At 43.5% G+C, this 18,238-nt stretch overlaps 1 protein-coding gene across 3 annotated transcripts in view; it reads right to left on the reverse strand.

Annotated features, from left to right (window-relative positions):
* The window catches only part of APBA1 (amyloid beta precursor protein binding family A member 1), a 229,499-nt gene that overhangs the window by 56,053 nt on the left and 155,208 nt on the right, over nucleotides 1–18,238 (reverse strand). The gene's annotated exons all lie outside the window — the stretch shown is intronic.

An 18,238-nucleotide genomic window follows, 5' to 3' on the forward strand; every position in this document is an offset into this window, starting at 1 on the left:
ATTTTGAAAAGCATAGTGTGATTCCAGGAAACACAGTTACATACATAGTTACATTTCATTTGTCCCCTGAAATTTTTTTTTTTTTTTTTTTGAGATGGAGTCTTGCTTTGTTGCTGAGGCTGGAGTGCAGTGGTGCGATCTCAGTTCACTGCAACCTCCGCCTCCCGGGTTCAAGCGATTCACCTGCCTCAGCCTCCCGAGTAGCTGGGATTAAAGGCATCCGCCACCACACCCAGCCAAGTTTTGTATTTTTAGTAGAGATGGGGTTTCATCATGTTGGCCAGGATGGTCTCGAACTCCTGACCTCAAGTGATCCAACTGCCTCAGCCTCCCATAGTGCTGGGATTACAGGCATGAACCACTGCTGCACCCAGCCCCTTGAAATGTTTTTAATTTTATATTGTGGCCGAACAAGGTAACTTATGTTTCAGGATAGGGAGGTTATTAAATGCTTAAGCCCCAGCATCTGGAAGATCAGAGTCTGGCTACCACTCATGGCTCTGAGCCTGGGCAGGTCATCCATCCTCTTTGATACTTCCTGAGAAATGGGGAAACAGCTAGCACCCACCTCTCGGGTTGCCATGAGTATTAACTAGTGATAATGCACACTAGTGGTATGTTCAGTGCCTGGGCACCGGCAAAGCATTCAAGTCTTTTTATGATCTGAACAGTTAGAAAAGTTATTTCAGCCCTCTGGGAGAGTGCTCACAAGGACAACAAATGCCCACGGGGATGTTTTCTTCATCTCGTTTCTTTCCTTATTAAAATTTTATTCACGGGTAAAATTGAAAAGCAAAAAGGCTCTATAAAATCATACAAGATTCTACATTAATTCATAAGCTCCAACACTCTTAATGGTCTATTGGTAAGAACAGCTCATTACTGGCTAAGGCTGGGGGGTATATACAACTGCTGTGTGCAACTTCTGGCATGTCCACTATCTCCCGACCAAGACAGCATTTCCAAATATAGGAGTTGAGGGTGATGCTATTATAGTGATTGATTTACAAAAGAGAATCAGGGCATACGTATGCCTCTACTGTTAATTTATAGCATAGCTCACACACGACCTTGGCACACTGCTGATTAGGACACCTGGTGAAACATCCCAGCAAGCCCTAGCCAACCTTAATGAGTTCCAATACTTGTTGGCCTCTTTCCTCCAACGAAACTCGGCAACAGAAATTCATGGTAATGAAGGGCAGGAGGACATAATTCTTTAAAAATTACACAGTTTTGCCAAATCCATCTGAGACTCGGTTATTCAGTAATTTCACATATGTAGAACAACACAGAGAACCTGAGAATAAGCTGTTTGCTTTTTATTCTTTAAGTGACTAAGCAGCCAATATGCTGCATGAGACTACAGCACCAAGAGCTCATAAACTTCTTCACCAGACACCTGTCATTAAGCACCTATTTACTCTCATTTAAAATGCAGGTTTAACAAGCCCTGAACAAGTCATTCCTCAGTTCAAAAATCTTTAGTCATTCTTTTTTGCTTATAGAACACATTCTAGACTCTACCTTGGCACTTAAGGCACTCCAAGGGTTGGCCTTAATTCTTTTACTATTTTTTTTTCCCCTCTTCTACTTCCTATTCTCTTTCTTCAATCCAAACTGAACTACTTTCTGTTCCCAGCATATCACCGGCGTTTCTGCTCAGCGTCTTTGTTTATGCTCCTGTCTGAACTCCTCACATACAGGAAGCTCCAGCAGTCCAACCCCATTTCAAATAGTACTTTTTTCATACAGCCTTCTTAGATTTCTTAAGGGAAAGGAAAGCCCCTCTTGTAACAACTGTCTGCATGCATTGTGTTTGTACCATTCTTAAGGTGCCTCACTGTCTCCCTTCTATTTTATAAAAATATAATGCTACAGGACAGTAATCATATTTTAAGTACAATATTTTAATAAGCACCACGAAGGCAGGATTTATCATTAGCTTACATGTTTCCTCTCCAAGTGCCTCATACAGAGACCCCATAAAATATATAGCAGGAGTTCAATAAATATGTTGAATAAATGGAAGCATGCATAGACACCCATTTTGTATCAGAGGAAAAGGAAGCAAAAAATAGGTTTATATACAGAGTGGGTCTGAACACATGCAGCATTACTTCTCAAGGTCCACTGTCCTCAAATAGCTTTGCACTTACGCTTACTGGTTTATCCAGCTTTATCTCTTTTCTCACACCAATGTACACTGTTTCCCTCACTGATCCAAGTTGGTTTAGATTAACCTTATTCCACATTAGAATTGTTTTTAAAAACCCCAAATATATGATTAGTTTTTTTTCTTGCCCCAAGACATGTTTGTGCTTCTAAAAATCAAAACTGGTTAAGAAATCCATAATTATTCAGTCTCAGTTTAAACTATATTATCAATGCACATTTATATTTATTTAATGTGGTGAAGTAGAAAGTTATCATGGCATTGTAGGGGCATAATTATGTCATTAAAATGATAATAGCCTGGGCTTAATGAACTGTTTTATATATATATTTATAACGGATTCAAGTAATACCAATGAAACATTTTGAGATAACCATCAGCTAAAATATTCTAACCATTTTTGTTCTCTCTTTTCCCACAGGCAAAGCCCTTCTGTTCCCAGCCCCAAGTCGGTTAAACCCATGTTAAATCTATAAGTTGAAGACCTGGATCACTCGAAGCCCAGAGCCTTGCACAGCAGTGATCTGCTCCAACAGAGGGGGATGTCATCATCCGAGGCCACACAAATAATGCATTTCTCACCATCAAAAAGCTTCTGAAGCCATGTTCTCAAAGACAAAAAATAAATAAATAAATAAGCAATTAACTACACCAGTGTAAGGGTGAAACAAGTTCTTATCTGATAAAACTGACTTATAAACACAGGTTATCTCTTCCCCCTTTGAAACAGCCTCACTGTATTTAAATGAAATGCATTACAATTTGGAAAAATGAGGGGGTCTTTTACTCATTTCCACATTTAAGTCCATCCATTCCTTGATGGTGTTCCCACACTCATTCCCAGACCACTGGCCCTTAGCTCTGTGGGAGAGAAAAACCAAAGCCATTTTTAATTCCTATTAAGAGATGTAGCTAAGAGCACAAGGGGATTTGCTGTAATAGCACATTACCTACTAAGAACAGTCATAGTGACCATTTACAGAGGGCTTACTATGTGTGTCAGGCACTGTACAAGGGTACATTATACTCATTACCTCACTGACTAGCAAAGCAGTTCCTACGTGCAAGGCGCTAATCTCCATTCATTTTCATTAGCATCACAGAAGCACAAAGCACAACACAGAACATGGAATTGGAGGTACAATGCCCGAAGTGACTCATTTATTAGAATGTGGAGAATCAGAATGCAATGCTGATGGGGAGAAAGCAAGGAGCACAACCCCTTTCCAAGCACCTTTCCTGAGTGGTCGAGCAGCCTTTGCTCTGTCCTTGCCATCTTGGACTTCCAAGCCCCAGGCAAACCTGATTCCACTGCCTCCTGTCTGGGGTAATGCACACTCCCCCTTCTCTATTCTTGCTGTACTAACTCCTACCATCAAGGGAAATGCAGAGACCAACTTACAACCTGACAGGATGAGAAAAAGAAAATAAAAAGCAAAACAGCAAATGTGATTTTGAAGCCTTAGGATCCACCTACCTCTCCTTCGTGACACTCAAATCGGTACATCCAGAAGTTCTCCATCTTTCCGGGTGCTGTTTGGGCGGCTGGGCCAGCTCTAGTGCCTCCACTTGAGAGCCGAGGATAAGTCCTGACCTCAGTACTCGTGTGAGTTGTTTCCAGTGTTGTTAGATACCCGAGTCAATCATGGAACTGGTAACAGGAGATGTGACCACCTCCCAGGGTGTCCGACCCTCACATTAACCCCTCGCTGCCTGAATGGTCCGGGCAGTCATGCGTCACTGCTGGGCATCAGCAGCTGATGTTTCTGAGAAGGGGCTGGCCTATCCCTTCTGGCAGAAGCACCTACTATTTCTGGAGAAAATAAACTCGGCTCTGAATTGCTACCAGAAACTTTCACACACCCCAAACTCTGCTACGTTTATAGAACCTGTGAAAAAGCATCCAGCTCATGTGGAAGGAACGGGTGGGAGTTGCGGGAAAAGAGGCTCTCTCAGGATCTGCATCAGGATGCACCTGGGCATGTGGTGCGAGCCTGGAGGACACTGAGGCCAGCTAGGGGCCGCGCCTCTAGGCACGGGAAGTCTCTTCACCTTTACTGAGGGCCTGAGACAGCCTCACGCTGCAGTCTGAATAAGGGGTATGGCAAGCCAGCGACACCAACACAGAAAAGGGCTGCCTCCAGGGCCAGTACGGTTTGAACCAAACCAACAGATAATCCTACACTGGGCTCAAGAGCTGGACTATATATGCTGGTTCAGACCAGACCAGAGAAAGGTCAAGACAAACATGGCAGAACTAAGCTGGATGGAGGAGCTCTTGGAAACAGAGGCAGCAGTGTGGTTCTGAAGGCAGGAGGCAGACAGAGAGACCTCCGCAGAGAGACACCCCCAGAGCTAATCAGCCTCTCAATGATCTGTGGCGATGGGGAAGGATGTGGATGCATGAAAAGCGCTCATCTGAATAGATGACTTTAGCCTTCTCTCTCATCAAACCCTTTATCAGACATGCTGACAGGTCTCTCTGTGAGCCTACCTGATTGGCTAATGTGCTAATCAGGTAGAAAAAGGTTAGCACCAAAAGGTAGAAAAAAGAGACACAAAGGGCCTGTGAACAATCCACAGCTGGCAAATCCTCCCATGCTAGTTGACAGTTTGCTGTGCTGTGGATAAGCTCTGCAGGCCAAAGTGGGAAACGGGGCCAGAGAGAGGGTGTCCTCAGGCACTGCCCTCTCTCTCCTCATTGTTCTGGCATTTCTGACCACTCTTGTTGGCAGTCCGATTGCACCTACTCTAATCCGAATTAGTGGGATGCAAGCCCCATAGCTGCTAGCCACCATTCTAGAAAGTCCTTTCTAAATGGTGAGCACTGCAGGAGGTATCTCTTCCTACTTTATAGCACTGGGCATCTCTCAAAACACTTTCTTCTATTAATTATTTAAAGAGAGAAAAGCTTGGGGTGTTGATTCTCAAGAGTCCAGACTGAATACTCCTCACCATTTAACTCTCCCTAGCCCATGGTGCAGCCATTTCCCCCATTATCACTCTTGAAAATTGCACTGGTTTTCATTTATGAACTGCTCAGAACAGGGTAGGTGAAGCTGTTTAGAGTGTTCACTGCTGCTGTGAAAAGCTTGCAACTTTTTCAGTTATTACTCAGAAATGACCAGTACACGTAAGACTTAAAATCACTAGTCAGACTCAAATAAAACTGCCAGGCCTTCTGGGAAGTTATAGAAAGCATCTACCCAGTGTCTTATTGGTACAAAAGAACTTAGAATTCTTTCTCTGGCTCTTCTGTTTTCATTCTTTCTTCCCTTTCATGTTCACTCTGCACCTGAAACTTACTTAATTATTCACCACCACCTTCTCCATGCCTCATCAATAATGGATAACACCTGCGATGGAAAACTCCCCCAGCAGCGCAAAGGCGGTTGAGATGGAAGCACGAAGAGGAGGATCCACATGCCACACCCAAGGGAGAAACCAAGCACTGAGATGCCAGCCTGTCTCAAGGCCTGCTCTCTCCTGCGTGGCTCCCCCACACCAGCAAGACCCCTTAACTCTGTGCTTCCCAAACATTTTGCACCATGGCACACAGGGAAATGTTAATATTTGTACATTACACTGGGCCACACAGAGAGGACCTGGAGGCCATGAAGAGGCTGCATAAGGGTTGAAGACAACGTGCCCGGTGGCCCAGGTCACTCTCCATCCCCAAAGTCCGAGAGTATCATCAGCACACTGGTTAAAAAGCTCTGCCTTAACTTATGAAAGGGTCTTTACAGCAAATTCTTCTGACAATGGCAGTCCCTTGGGAATAAAGTTAAACTCCTTCTCCTTCTGAGCAGTCCACCATGGACCTGCTCTTTCTTCAGGACAACACCTCCTCTTTTCCATTTCCACAACCTGCCCTAGTCCCAGCTTTTTCTGACATAGCCCCCTGCCCCATCTCCGTGCTGGCTCTCACACACCTTCCCTTTCACGCCACTTTGGTTTCATCGTCCATCGGTCACTTTGGGATCTGCAAATCTGCCTCCTCTCAGCCAGACAACAAACAAATGCAGCCCAGGAGTTCGGAATGGTTGACAAGGTCAGTGAGAGAGGACAAGGCCAGCAGCTGCTCTGCCCTAAATTTGAAGCCCAGTAGCTCTTTGCTGGCATGGGACGATGACAGATACCAAATGTGGAACGCAGACTTCTCAGATGGCTCCCAATCATCTCCACCTCCTGGTATACAGCCTCTCGGGTAATCTCCTCCCCGGGGAGGGAGCACGGCTGAGTGACTTACTCTAAGCAATAAAATACAGCAAAGGTGATAGGATATCACCCTGTGACTGGGTTACAAAAAACCATGACCTCCATCTTGCTATCAGACTCCATGACCTTCTTATCCTGCATACTTTATGAAGCAAGATGCCAAGTATCAGACAGCCCATGTAGCAGAGAACTGAGGACACCTCTGGCCAACAGTCAATCGGGAACTGAGGCCCTCAGCCCCAATGCCCATGAGAAGCTGAGTCCTGCCCACAAGCATGTGAGCTTGAGATGACTGCAGGCCACCTGACCCCCTGATGGCAGCCTCCAAGAGACCCTAATGGAGAGAAACTGTGAGATAGTCAAGGAAGGTTGTTTTATGCCACTAACTTTTGGGGAAATTTGTTACACAGCAGCTGATAATTAAGACACTAAATAAGGATTCAGATGAAAGGCTCAAGGCAGAGGAAGCTTGAAGGTCTGGCTTGGGGCTTGACAAAGGACTAGCTTGGATTGTACACTCTGCACCAGCAGAGCCTGTGTCTGTGTCAGTCAGAGCCTCTATTTGTCATTGCTGTATCCCTGGGGTCTTGCACAGTGTGTGATCTACAGAAGGATCTAAAAACTTTTATTGAATGAGAGGATGATAAATTGTAAGATGCACTTTCAACTTTTGACCTAGAACAGTAGTCACAAACTCTCTCTAGTTCACTGGCAAAATAAGGAACAGCATAGCTTTGAGGCCGTATTTCTTATTCCTTTATGTAGCTGGTGTTCAATGAAACACAAAGGTATCAGCAGAGAAACAGCTATGACAGCTCAGCTTAATCACTTTGCATGGCAGACGGTTGAGAACACATTTATACCTCTGATACCATTCGCTTGTGTAAGAAGTTTCCCATCCTTTTCTGAGGTCTGCCTGGAAAACACACTGGGTTCCATTTCTGCTGTCCTGGCAGCGGGTCCTTTCGTTCTAAGGTTATGCTTCTGAATAAGCTTCTGGGATGTTGACTTAGAGGGTATGCTAGCCCCATTTTTCTAAACAGTCTGATCATATAAGAAAACAAAGTTGGTTTTAGAGCCGACACTGGAATGTATACTCTTCTGCAGCAGGTAAGGGAAAATCGGAGATAAGGATGCTTGGAGTTTTCTTCCTCTTAATACCACAAATGGAGACAGACTGGGGCTAACTATCCTAGAACCACCCTTCTTCCCTTCCCTAAGAATACATCACATTCCAGCCAATAATTGATCCACTTGGGGAAATAGGGCTCCAAGTGAACACATATTAATCCTAAATTCTGTCTACTTGATTTCAGATCCCATTTCAACTTCATCACTTGCTAACCAGATCCTGGAAAAATTTTGTCCGGTCAGAACTCTGCAAGGTGTAATCAGCAAGAGGAAATCTCTCAGTTCAGAATACCTTAACAAGAATCCTTCACAAAAAATGGAATCCTTTGGCAGCAAGACAGTTCTTTTCACTCGCCCTTGTAAGCTTGACAACACAACAGCAAGGTTGACAGGATAAGATGCTGCTAACAAGTCTTAATGAATTAGCATGTGCACTTGACCTTGGTCACTAGTCTCCTAGCAACCGTCCAAAAAAAAAAAAAATTCCATGTTGGTGGCATGCTGAATTCAGGGCAGGGAGGGGGTAACATCAAGCCAATCAAGGCCCCAGATGAAGCCATGATGCTCCTACACCCTCATTGCAACATTTTTCTTGAAATTAAAAAAAAAAGTGGATGTAAAAGTACGCATGATCAGGGCAAGAGTTCACACCAAGCCCTCACTTCCCAGGATTTTGACAATACCTCCATCTCAGCAGGAGAGTGGCTGGTTTCTGATTAAGAAGCATTAGTGCTGAAATGGTTTCCTGCTTTAAAATACTTTCTCCAGTGGTCTCTGAAATCAGTAGTAGAATGCCAATAAAAGGTAAATGTTATCTGTAAGGGCGGTGCATGTTGCCATTATCACTAATTAGCAGTTCAGTTTGATTTAATCAGATCAACACTGGAAGAAAAGGCTGATGGTATAATGCTGCTTAAGGTGGAAGCTGAGAACTAGGGTCACCTGAGTGCCTGACCAGGCTGGGCAGCCCAGTGGGGGATCTGAGTGCTGAGGACAGCAGAAAGGAAACACCAGCCTAGAGGGTGAGGAAGGGCTACTAAAGGCCAACCCCCTAATTCAGTTCGCCAGTGACCAACCCCAAATGTTAAGTGAGCTTTGACTTCCAAATGTAACTGACACATCAAACTTGTGATTCTTGTTTCACATTTCCATACAGGACTCAATATCTGCAAAACCATTTTCTCTTACAGCTTCCCTGGGACATAAACCTGATTAACTCATTTTACTGATGGGGAAACTGAAGCCTGGGAGGAAAGCAGGTGACAAACTCAAGGTAACTGCAGCAGATCAACTGTGAGCCAAAGATTTACATACGATGAACACTCTGAGCAGCACATCTGTGTGACTTGCTCTGAGAGAGATACAGGAGAAGGATGAGACACCGACAGTGAATTACAGAGGCAACAGGTTAACTCACACAAGAAAAGTGGAAAATGAGATCCTAAAGAATTGAGTGTTAAACTGTGGTCCACAGCCTAAGCCAGCGCTTACCAATTTTGACTGAATCTCATTAACACCTGTGCCAAGACCCAACCTCCAGATGCTCTAATCAAGAAGTCTGGGGCCTTGAAATCTATGTTTAAAGAGGGAAGCCCTGACTTTATTTAATTGGAATGTGACCTGGATAGAGGCGAGATCCGCATGATTACAAGCATGGGGTAGAGGCCAGTCCAGAAAAGCATAAAGACATTTAGCATTTTTCATTTTAAAGATGATCACATTTATAGCCAAATCACATTTCATAATTCTCCCAGGTCACAAAAAGTCTATTTTCAGCTATTCCTTCTGGGTAAACTGGGGCCAAAATCTTCAGACTGGCTCCAATTCTCCTTCAATCCATTACCAGACTTATTTACTTACTTTTTGGTGTCCCACGGGTAGGGTCTGACCAAGAGGTCAGCTAGGCATGTCAAGCTGAATGTCTGTTGTCTCAATACGAGAAACAACAGGAGAAAAACTGCAAGTGGAACTCTTCAGGGGAGTGAAGTGGCCTGTGTCTAAACAGAAATCCTCCTCTCTTATGGCCGCTCTCAAGAAAGCAGTCAGCGAAGACTGTGTTTCAAAACAAGTGGACTGAGAAACTACATTTTTGGACTCAGAACATGTTGCCAGTTACACTTGTAATGGGAGTATTTTTCATTTTAAAGATGATCATGTTTGTACTCAAATCACATTTCATAACTCCCAGGACAACATGGGCTCCAGGATACAACTGGGTTACATATGAAATTCAATTATCTATGATATATCTGTTCCTCTCCCAGCACCTTCCCTTCTCCAATATGGCCCCAGTACACGTATCACAGAAAATATGAGAGTGGCTGGGCATGGTGGCTCATGCCTGTAATATGACACTTTGAGAGGCCAATGCTTGAGGCCAGGAGTTTGAGACCAGCCTGGGCAACATAACAAGACTGTCTCTACAAAACACACACACGCGCACGCACGCGCGCACACACACACACACTAGCTGGGCATGATGGTATGCACCTGTAGCCCTAGCTACTAGGTAGGTTGAGGCAGGAGGATTCCTTGAGCCCAGGAGTGTAAGGCTGCAGTGAGCTAGGATTGTATCCTTGCACTCCAGCCTGGGTCACAGAGTGAGACTGTCTCTAAAGAGTGCATAGTCAGGGCAGAGGACACAATTTTTCTAAAGACTACTGGGCAGTTTATTGAGCATACACTTATTCAGCAAGCATGTCAGACACCCGAACTGCGGCCTATGAGCTGCAACTCTGACTGGAAACTGACAACAAAATTCTCTCTCGCTAAATCGTCCATTTATTTCCCTGTTGTTTGTCCCATCACTTCTTGGCACAGTTTCACATATATACTGTCTGGTGAGACAATCCATCAAAAAAGTTGAGAAAGATTCCTCTTGGGAGAGGGTCAGGCAAAGAGAAAAAATTGGAGCCCAGAGGGTTAAAAAAGATCAATCTTCTCCATCAGTTTCTTTTATTCCACAGAACACAAAGTAACTGGAGAATGTGCTTTCTGGTGTGCAGATCACCAGACAAGTTTTGCTCTGGTGTTCTAGATGGTGATGGTCTGCTGTCAGTGGGGGAGACACCTGCCAGGCAACACATCTTGCCTAGAGCTGAACTGACAGGTGAAACTCTAAAGACAAGCTAAAATAATTGGAGGCAATACTTCCAATCCAGGTGGTGAGATCAAAGCAAACATTCTCCCATCTCTTTTTGTTTTTTTTCCTTGATTGAAATGAATCGTTTGCTCTTCGAATGGGATTTCAAGGTGAAGCCTTTTCATTTTAAAGGTGTACCAGTAAGATCATTAAATATTTAAAAAAAATTACTCCAGTTGCATTAGGTTCTCACAGTTCATAGAAAAACGTCTCATTTTGTTGTTGTTGTTGTTATTGACAACTAAGGTCTCCTAGAGCATTATTCTCCACTGACAGAAATGACACTTTACTGCGGATTCTAAGTTGCAGGATGGGCCATTAAATGCACCCTGGTAAAAGAAGGCATCTCAAAAACATTTCATTTTTGAAGTAAAGACCATTAACCTACATAAGTATACAAACCTGAGGAGAAATGAACGCATCACTCTTCACCTCAGCAAGCATCACTCCCACTGCAGTTAGTATTCTTGCTGCTATCCTTCCCACAAATGTTCTGTGCTTTCCAAACTAAGCACACTGTCAAGCCCACAGCTCCTGAACTCTTCAGATTTTTCATTGTCAAGGTGTGAATTCACTTACCAATTAGTGATCTTCACCTTAAATAGTATAGCCCCCGCCTTGACCTACTTTTTATTTCTTTACTCTTATGTGTGTCACATAAGCCAAATGCAAGTGTGTGTGCTTAACACAAACACTGCTAGAAATTAAAAATTTAGTGCACACATCTTACCATATAACATAGTTAATAAAGCAGTCGTTTCTTAGAAATTGTGCACAAAATGTACAGAAGTGTTTGCCTTTCTCTGTGTTTCCAGGAAAGCAGTAACAATGAGATGGTTCCTTTGGTCAGTGAGTCATCTCTAAAGGATTTCTACTCTTGCATATTTTTCAATTAAAGCAAAGAAATACATGAATATAATTTTAAAAGTCAAACAATATCATGCAGTTTATGGCAAAAATTGAAGTCTTCCCTGTCCCTCCCATGGCATGGTCCCGCTCTTCTAACGTTTTTCCCTGGAATTTATTTCCATATTCATAAATAGCATGTTTATACTGCCTCACCTTGGTTTTTCAATTTTAGATATTATTTCCTGGCTCTACTATAAACAATTAAGATTTACCTCTTTCATGTTACATGCACCCTCATCCTCTCAATATTACAATTTCTGGTTAATCAATATTCAGTGCTTGTGTTCTGAAGACTATACTATTCCCTGCTGAGCTACAACGCATATTATTAATGCATTTCTTGCCAATATAACAATTGCTTTTACTGAGGTAAATAATGAAATTGTTTTTCCATTTGCTTAGTCTTCCATGGACCGATCAATAATTTATGCCAAGCTCTCCTAAAACCATCTAAAACTCCTGGTGGCACAAATTTATCAGGAAATCTCTCAGTTCCACTCTTTCTAGAGACTGCCTAACTGGAGCCCTCTGAGCGGCAGGCCACATGGGATTGGTGGCTGGACTTCTGCATGGTTGTGATCCTGGGATCTCCTTTCCTATCACCTGGAGATTCTCTCTGCTGCATTCCCAGGTTGGGTCCCCCGTTTCCTGGATCTTGCATCTTTTTTCTTGGTTTATGCTCCCATGCAAGAAGAGCAATCCTCCGGTAGTTTCCTGAGAAAGGGTGCATGTGAGGTAAATTTTCTGGGACCATGCATGTCTAAAAACATCTTTATTGTCCCTTCACACGGAATTGAAGATAGACTGGCTGTAGGTCTCCCAGTTTCCAGTGTTGCTTGTGAAAAGTCCAACATCATTGTGTTTCCTGATCATTCTTGTTTTTATTTCTCTGAAGCCTGTACAATCTTCTCTTTCTCCCTCCTGTTCTGAAACTTCTGTGAGTCTTTTCTATTTCGTTATTCTAGATAGGTACCCAGTAGACTCTTTTAATCTGGAAGTTCGTGTGTTCTTTGGCTCCAGGACATGGTCTTTCATAATTTTCCCTTCTGTTTTATCTTTGTTCCTACTACTTTCCACCCTTTTGCCATACTTGTTTTACTGTTTTGAAGATTTCCTCAATTTTGCTGCCTTGATTTCTCCAAGTGACTTTCCATTTGCTTTACGTCTTTGTCTTTCATGTTAGAGATGTTCTTTAAATGTCTGATGATCCTTGGCTGTTCACTCATATTTAAGAGTAAATCCCCAAAAAGCCTATTGGAAGATCATGTACTTATGACGCAAGAGCCGTCACTATGGGGTGATCAGGTGGAAAGCCAGGTGGTGTAATAGGAAACCCCCAAACATTAGTATCTGCAGTATTTTCTCTTGGGCCTGTTACCTCAGAGAGGAATACACTCATCTGCTGGGGACTAGGGATCCTGAGTGGGTTGGACTCTAAGCCTGACAACTAACAGTTGTAAGGCATTCTCCGGGTCTCACTGCTTAGTGGGCCGTGTATTCCCCAAAGCACCTTGTTTCCATTTCCAACTGCTGCCATGTCCCCAGTTTCAGTGCTCCTCTGGTTCACCCTTTCCTTACAGAAGCCTCCCATCTTCCGCGGGGAGGAGGAGTCACCTAGCTTCATGTACTGGAGAAGGCATCACAGGAAGTTTAATGTCTCCTGTGACAGGCTTCCAAATAATCCTCTTCTTTTTCAGCCATACCTCTCATATTTCTGCCACCTGAGGTATCTGTGTCTCTAATTCTTGGGCCTTTGTTGGGGGGCATCTACCGCACACATCCTCACAAACACTTGGCAGAAGAGAGAAAACAGAAACCTCATCAGTGTGTTAGTCAGGATGGACCAGGCTGTGTGGTGATAACAAACCACCCCAAAAACCTCTGTGGCTTAAAACAATAAAGGTTGATTCCTCTCTCAGAGTACATGTCCCAGGAAGCCCTACCCATTGTGATTTCAGGAGACCTGTGCTGACAGGCACACAGCCATCTTGTGAGGCTGCCCCTTAACATAAGGCTTTGGGGTTTGTTTCCACTGGGGAAGAAAGCATTGTCTTAGCTGCTCCCGCTTGGAAGCAATACACTTCAGCACTCACGTTTCCCTGGCCACACTTAACTTCTAGAGGATGACGAAGTGCGGTCTTCTCCGTGTTTGAAAAAATAACAGAACTGGAATCCTGGGGCACACTAACTCCTCCATCACAGCCAGTTACCACTTGGTGTTGCCAAATTTTGTTGTGCTCATCTGTTGCTGTTTCCTCTGTCAGTGTTTGTGCTTTTTATTATTTTACTGCAATTCTAGGAGGGAGCAGAGATAAACGCCATTTCAAGCTGTACACCACACCACTTAAAGTAGACAAAACCCTCCAATTTACACTGTGTGCTTGCTAACATCAATCTCCCTGAGTCTACTGTGACTCTGTTATCGAATGATTCTGTTGCCTATAGACAGATCAGTAGGCTGATTTTCAGAACTGGTCTTCAGGCCGGGTGTGGTGGCTCATGCCTGTAATCCCAGAATTTTGGGAAGCTGAAGCAGGTGGATCACCTGAGGTCAGGAGTTCAAGACCAGCCTGGCCAATATGGCAAAACCCCGTCTCTACTGAAAAATACAAAAATTAGATGGGCATGGTAGCATGTGCCTGTAGTCCCAGCTACTTGGGAGGCTGAGACAGGAGAACTGCTTGAGCCTGGGAGGCGGAGGTTGCAGTGAGCCAAGATCGCACCACTGCACTCCAGCCTGGGCAACAGAGCAAGACTCCATCTAAAAAAAAAAAGAAAAGAAAAGAAAAGAAAAAGGACAGGTCTTCATTATTAATATTTTTCAAGAAGGGGATTGGGAGATACTTCTCAGGCATATATTTAGAAAAGTGAAACTTCTTACTAGAAGGAAATCACATAAGTATTTTTTTCAAATGTTTAGAACACAGTTATTTTCTCTCAGTGCTGAGCATGTAACAGATGTATTCAGTAAACTCTTATGGATTAGCAATCCCGTTTTCTCTCTATATACAACTCACCAGCAAACAAATGCCAGTTTGCTCCAAGAAAAAAGCACTTAAGTTCTGGGGCAATTAAAAGTAGTGTCAAAAGCAGATTTAGCAATTAGCAATGGTGGCTGACAAATGGCAATACAGGTTTTTTGTCTCCTTTTATTTGCTTCATTATAGTTTGTGATCTTGCCATTTTGAGAATGCAAATACTCAAAATACTGCTTTTGTAAGAATACCATTTCTACAGGTCTGCTGACCATAATCACAGTGAGATAGCTCTTTTTGTTAAAACTTTATCTGTGCTAATAAAAGATTTAGTTAAATCTTATATCCACAGCACTTACATGGGGAAAGTGCCCAGATAATACATTTTTTCCTTTAAATCAGTAGTTCTCAATCTTTCACATGCTTACGAATCTCAGGGAAAGTTTATAAAACAAGATAAAATAAAACAAAACAACCAGATCACTGAGACCCACATCAGGTATTCTGGTTTGGAAAGGAAGGGCAGTAACTTGCGTTTCTAATAAGTACCACCCAGACAGACTTCAGATCACATGGTTTTAAAACACCTTTCCATTTTCTATAACAGCATACATGGAGAATGAGTGTTCAGTAAATATTTTTGGATGCTGAGATGGAAATCAACAGTATAACATCATTATATTCTCAGAAGACCATTAAAGAGGCAGCAAAGGAAGGTCTTTCCTATAAATATGGCATGACAGATGAAATACAACCCACAAACAGCTTAAAAATGACTGCTGGAATACTTTAAAGCACAGGTTTTCAGTTTCACTTTATATTAACTATTCATAACCCAGTGATCCATACTGATTTCTTAGCATCAAGCTGAATTTCTGACACGGCGGGTTCCTAAAGCATCATACAATGTTCTATAATTAATTTCACCTTTTGAATGAAACAGCATGCAAGAGAGTTAAGTTGTTCTCCTAGTTCAAACGAATAAAAGCCAGCCTCTAGCCGTACCATAGGCTGTGCTGTGGGCTCACTGTGAGGCTGCAGGGGCAATTGGTTAAGCAGGTCATTTCAAGGAGCAGGCGCACTGGAGAAAGCTGAAGGAAGAGGCCAGCATCTGGACCAACTGTGCCTGCAGCTTTTTCCTCTGGTGGCTTTCCAGGTTTCTAAAAGGATACAGAAGCCAGCCTTTTGCCAACTCCCTACTTTTGAAAACCTGCTCTATTTCCACCTCATTTGCAAAATGCTTGCTGCAATCCCTCCTAGCTGGGAGGAATCTGGAGACAGCTGGAGGTCAAGGAGAATTCTACACGTGAGTGCACCTGTTTTTCACTGAATCAGAAGCCTAGAAAACAAAGACAGGACATGTCTGAGCTCACTGACCCAATGCTGTCCCCTTGCTGGGGAGAATGAAGTTCCCTTCCCTACTGGTTTCCAACCTTTCCTAATCTGCTAACAGCAAATGCTGACTATTCCTTAAAGAGGAGGTGAATGCTACCACTCTGACCTGCATAGCTCTTTATGTGTAAGTAAAATGAACAAATACCTTACAATAATGGTTTCTCACTCCAAAGACATATATTGAGAAACGGCCTTGTGCAATCATAAAATGCAGAATTAAGTGAAATTGAATATAAGCTCTTGACCCTTATCTTACTCCAAGATCCATTTTTAAATGAAAGGCTTAAAAATTATTCAAGAGTATGGAAAGGGAGAGTAGAAGCAGAGAGAATCTTTATAGCAAACGAGTCAGAGCAAAGGTTGGTCTTCCTGATATATTCTGAACAGACTGTGACACCTAAGCTTGCCATGTTATCACATTTCTTAGGTATTTCAAAAATGGAAAATGTCAACAGTGGCATCAGTTACTTTGTGTAGCTCTTCACAATGAAACACAATTTGTTTTAAAACAGAATACATATCTTTTGTGAAGTGGGAAGGATGCCCTGATACCACCAGATGTGAAAAATTAGGCACCTACCACAATGAGGCATAGGGTGGGTGAAAAAACTGCAGAGGCTGGGCTTGGTGTTTTACACCTGTAATCCCAGTACTTTGGGAGGCCAAGGCAGGCAGATCACCTGAGGTCAGGAGTTCAAGCCCAGCCTAGCCAACATGGTGAAACCCCATCCCTACTAAAAATACAAAATTAGTTGGGCATAGTGGATGCGCCTGTCATCCCAGCTACTCAGGAGACTGAGGCAGGAAAATCACTTGAACCTGGGAGGCGGAGGTTGCAGTGAGCCGAGATCACACCATTGCACTCCAGCCTGGGCAAAAAGAGTGAAATTGTCTCAAAAAACCAAACCAAAACAAAAAAATTGCAGAAACCGGCCAGGTGCTGTGGCTCACATTTGTAATCCCAGCACTTGGGGAGGCCGAGGTGAGTGGCTCACTTGAGGCCAGCGGTTCGAGACCAGCCTGGCCAACATTATGAAAACCCGTCTCTACTAAAAAATACAAAAATTAGCTGGACATGGTGACACTTGCCTGTAATCCCAGCTACTCGTGAGACTGAGGTAGAATTGCTTGAACCTGGGAGGCGGAGGTTACAGTGAGCAGAGATTGCATCACTGCACTCCAGCCTGGGTGACAGAGCAAGACTCCGTCTCAAAACAAAACAAAACAAATAAACAAACAAAACTGCAGAAACCCCTGGCAGAAAAAGGCTCGGAAGGATATCCTCCAAAGAGGGCACACTACCCATCCCAAATCTTCAAGGGATTGATTTAAGGCAGTTCTCAAATTGTCGTCCTGGGACCAGCAGCATCACATGGGAACTTGTTAGTGACAACGTTGAACTTTACCTGAGAACCAGAGAAACAAAATGAAGAAATACCCCCATCCTTTTGTCTTCTGGGAAACTCCTTCTTTTCTGACACAGAGCAGGGATAGGGATGCTCCTCTTGTTTACCTATGACAAGGCCAGACGCAGACCTTCCACATTCCCATTCTTTCTTCACAAACGATCAGCTGAACTGCTTGCTAACCAAACTTTGGTAAAGTGTCTCTCCTTCCTCCAGGTGCGTGAACTTTGGCCCGCATACAACCACTCCTGAGAAAACGCTGGTCTCAGGTGGAAACATTCTCTGATCCACAGCACATTCAACTCTCACCCTTTTCACGCCACTTTCACACACCCCATTCTTTCTACTTGGCTACTCCTCCCTATAAAACAACTTCCCCCTTGTACCTAACTCTAGAGACCTTTAAAGATCTTAAGGTCAGAGGTTCTCCTATGGCAACAGTCCTTCCTCCCTATAACGAAACAGTATCTTTTTCCCCTTTGCAATAATCCTTTCCAATTAAGTCTCTCCTTCCTCAAGCAGGGCTTGTTTTTTATTTGGCATTAGAAATACAAATTCTCGGGCCCCACTCCATACTTTCTGAATCAGAAACTGGGGGTGGAGGGCGATGTACCCAAGAATGCATTTCTCACAAGGCCTCCAGGCACAGTATGGGAAGCACTGATTTGAAGCCATCCTGCTAAGAATCTGATGAGTGCATGCAACACTTTAATTCTCTCCCGCTGGCGTTTGAGAGTTTACGTGCAAGCTGTTTCTGAGGCTTACGGTGGAAAAGTTCTTAGCGTCCCCACAGACCATTTCCCGTAAAGTCACTACCCAAGGGCGCACAAGGCCATGGGGCGCCATCTTCCCTCCCGCCGCGTGGGGCCGAGGAAGCCCAAACCCG

This window comes from Pongo abelii, chromosome 13 (genome assembly GCF_028885655.2).
Source record: "Pongo abelii isolate AG06213 chromosome 13, NHGRI_mPonAbe1-v2.0_pri, whole genome shotgun sequence".
Lineage (NCBI taxonomy): Eukaryota > Metazoa > Chordata > Mammalia > Primates > Hominidae > Pongo > Pongo abelii.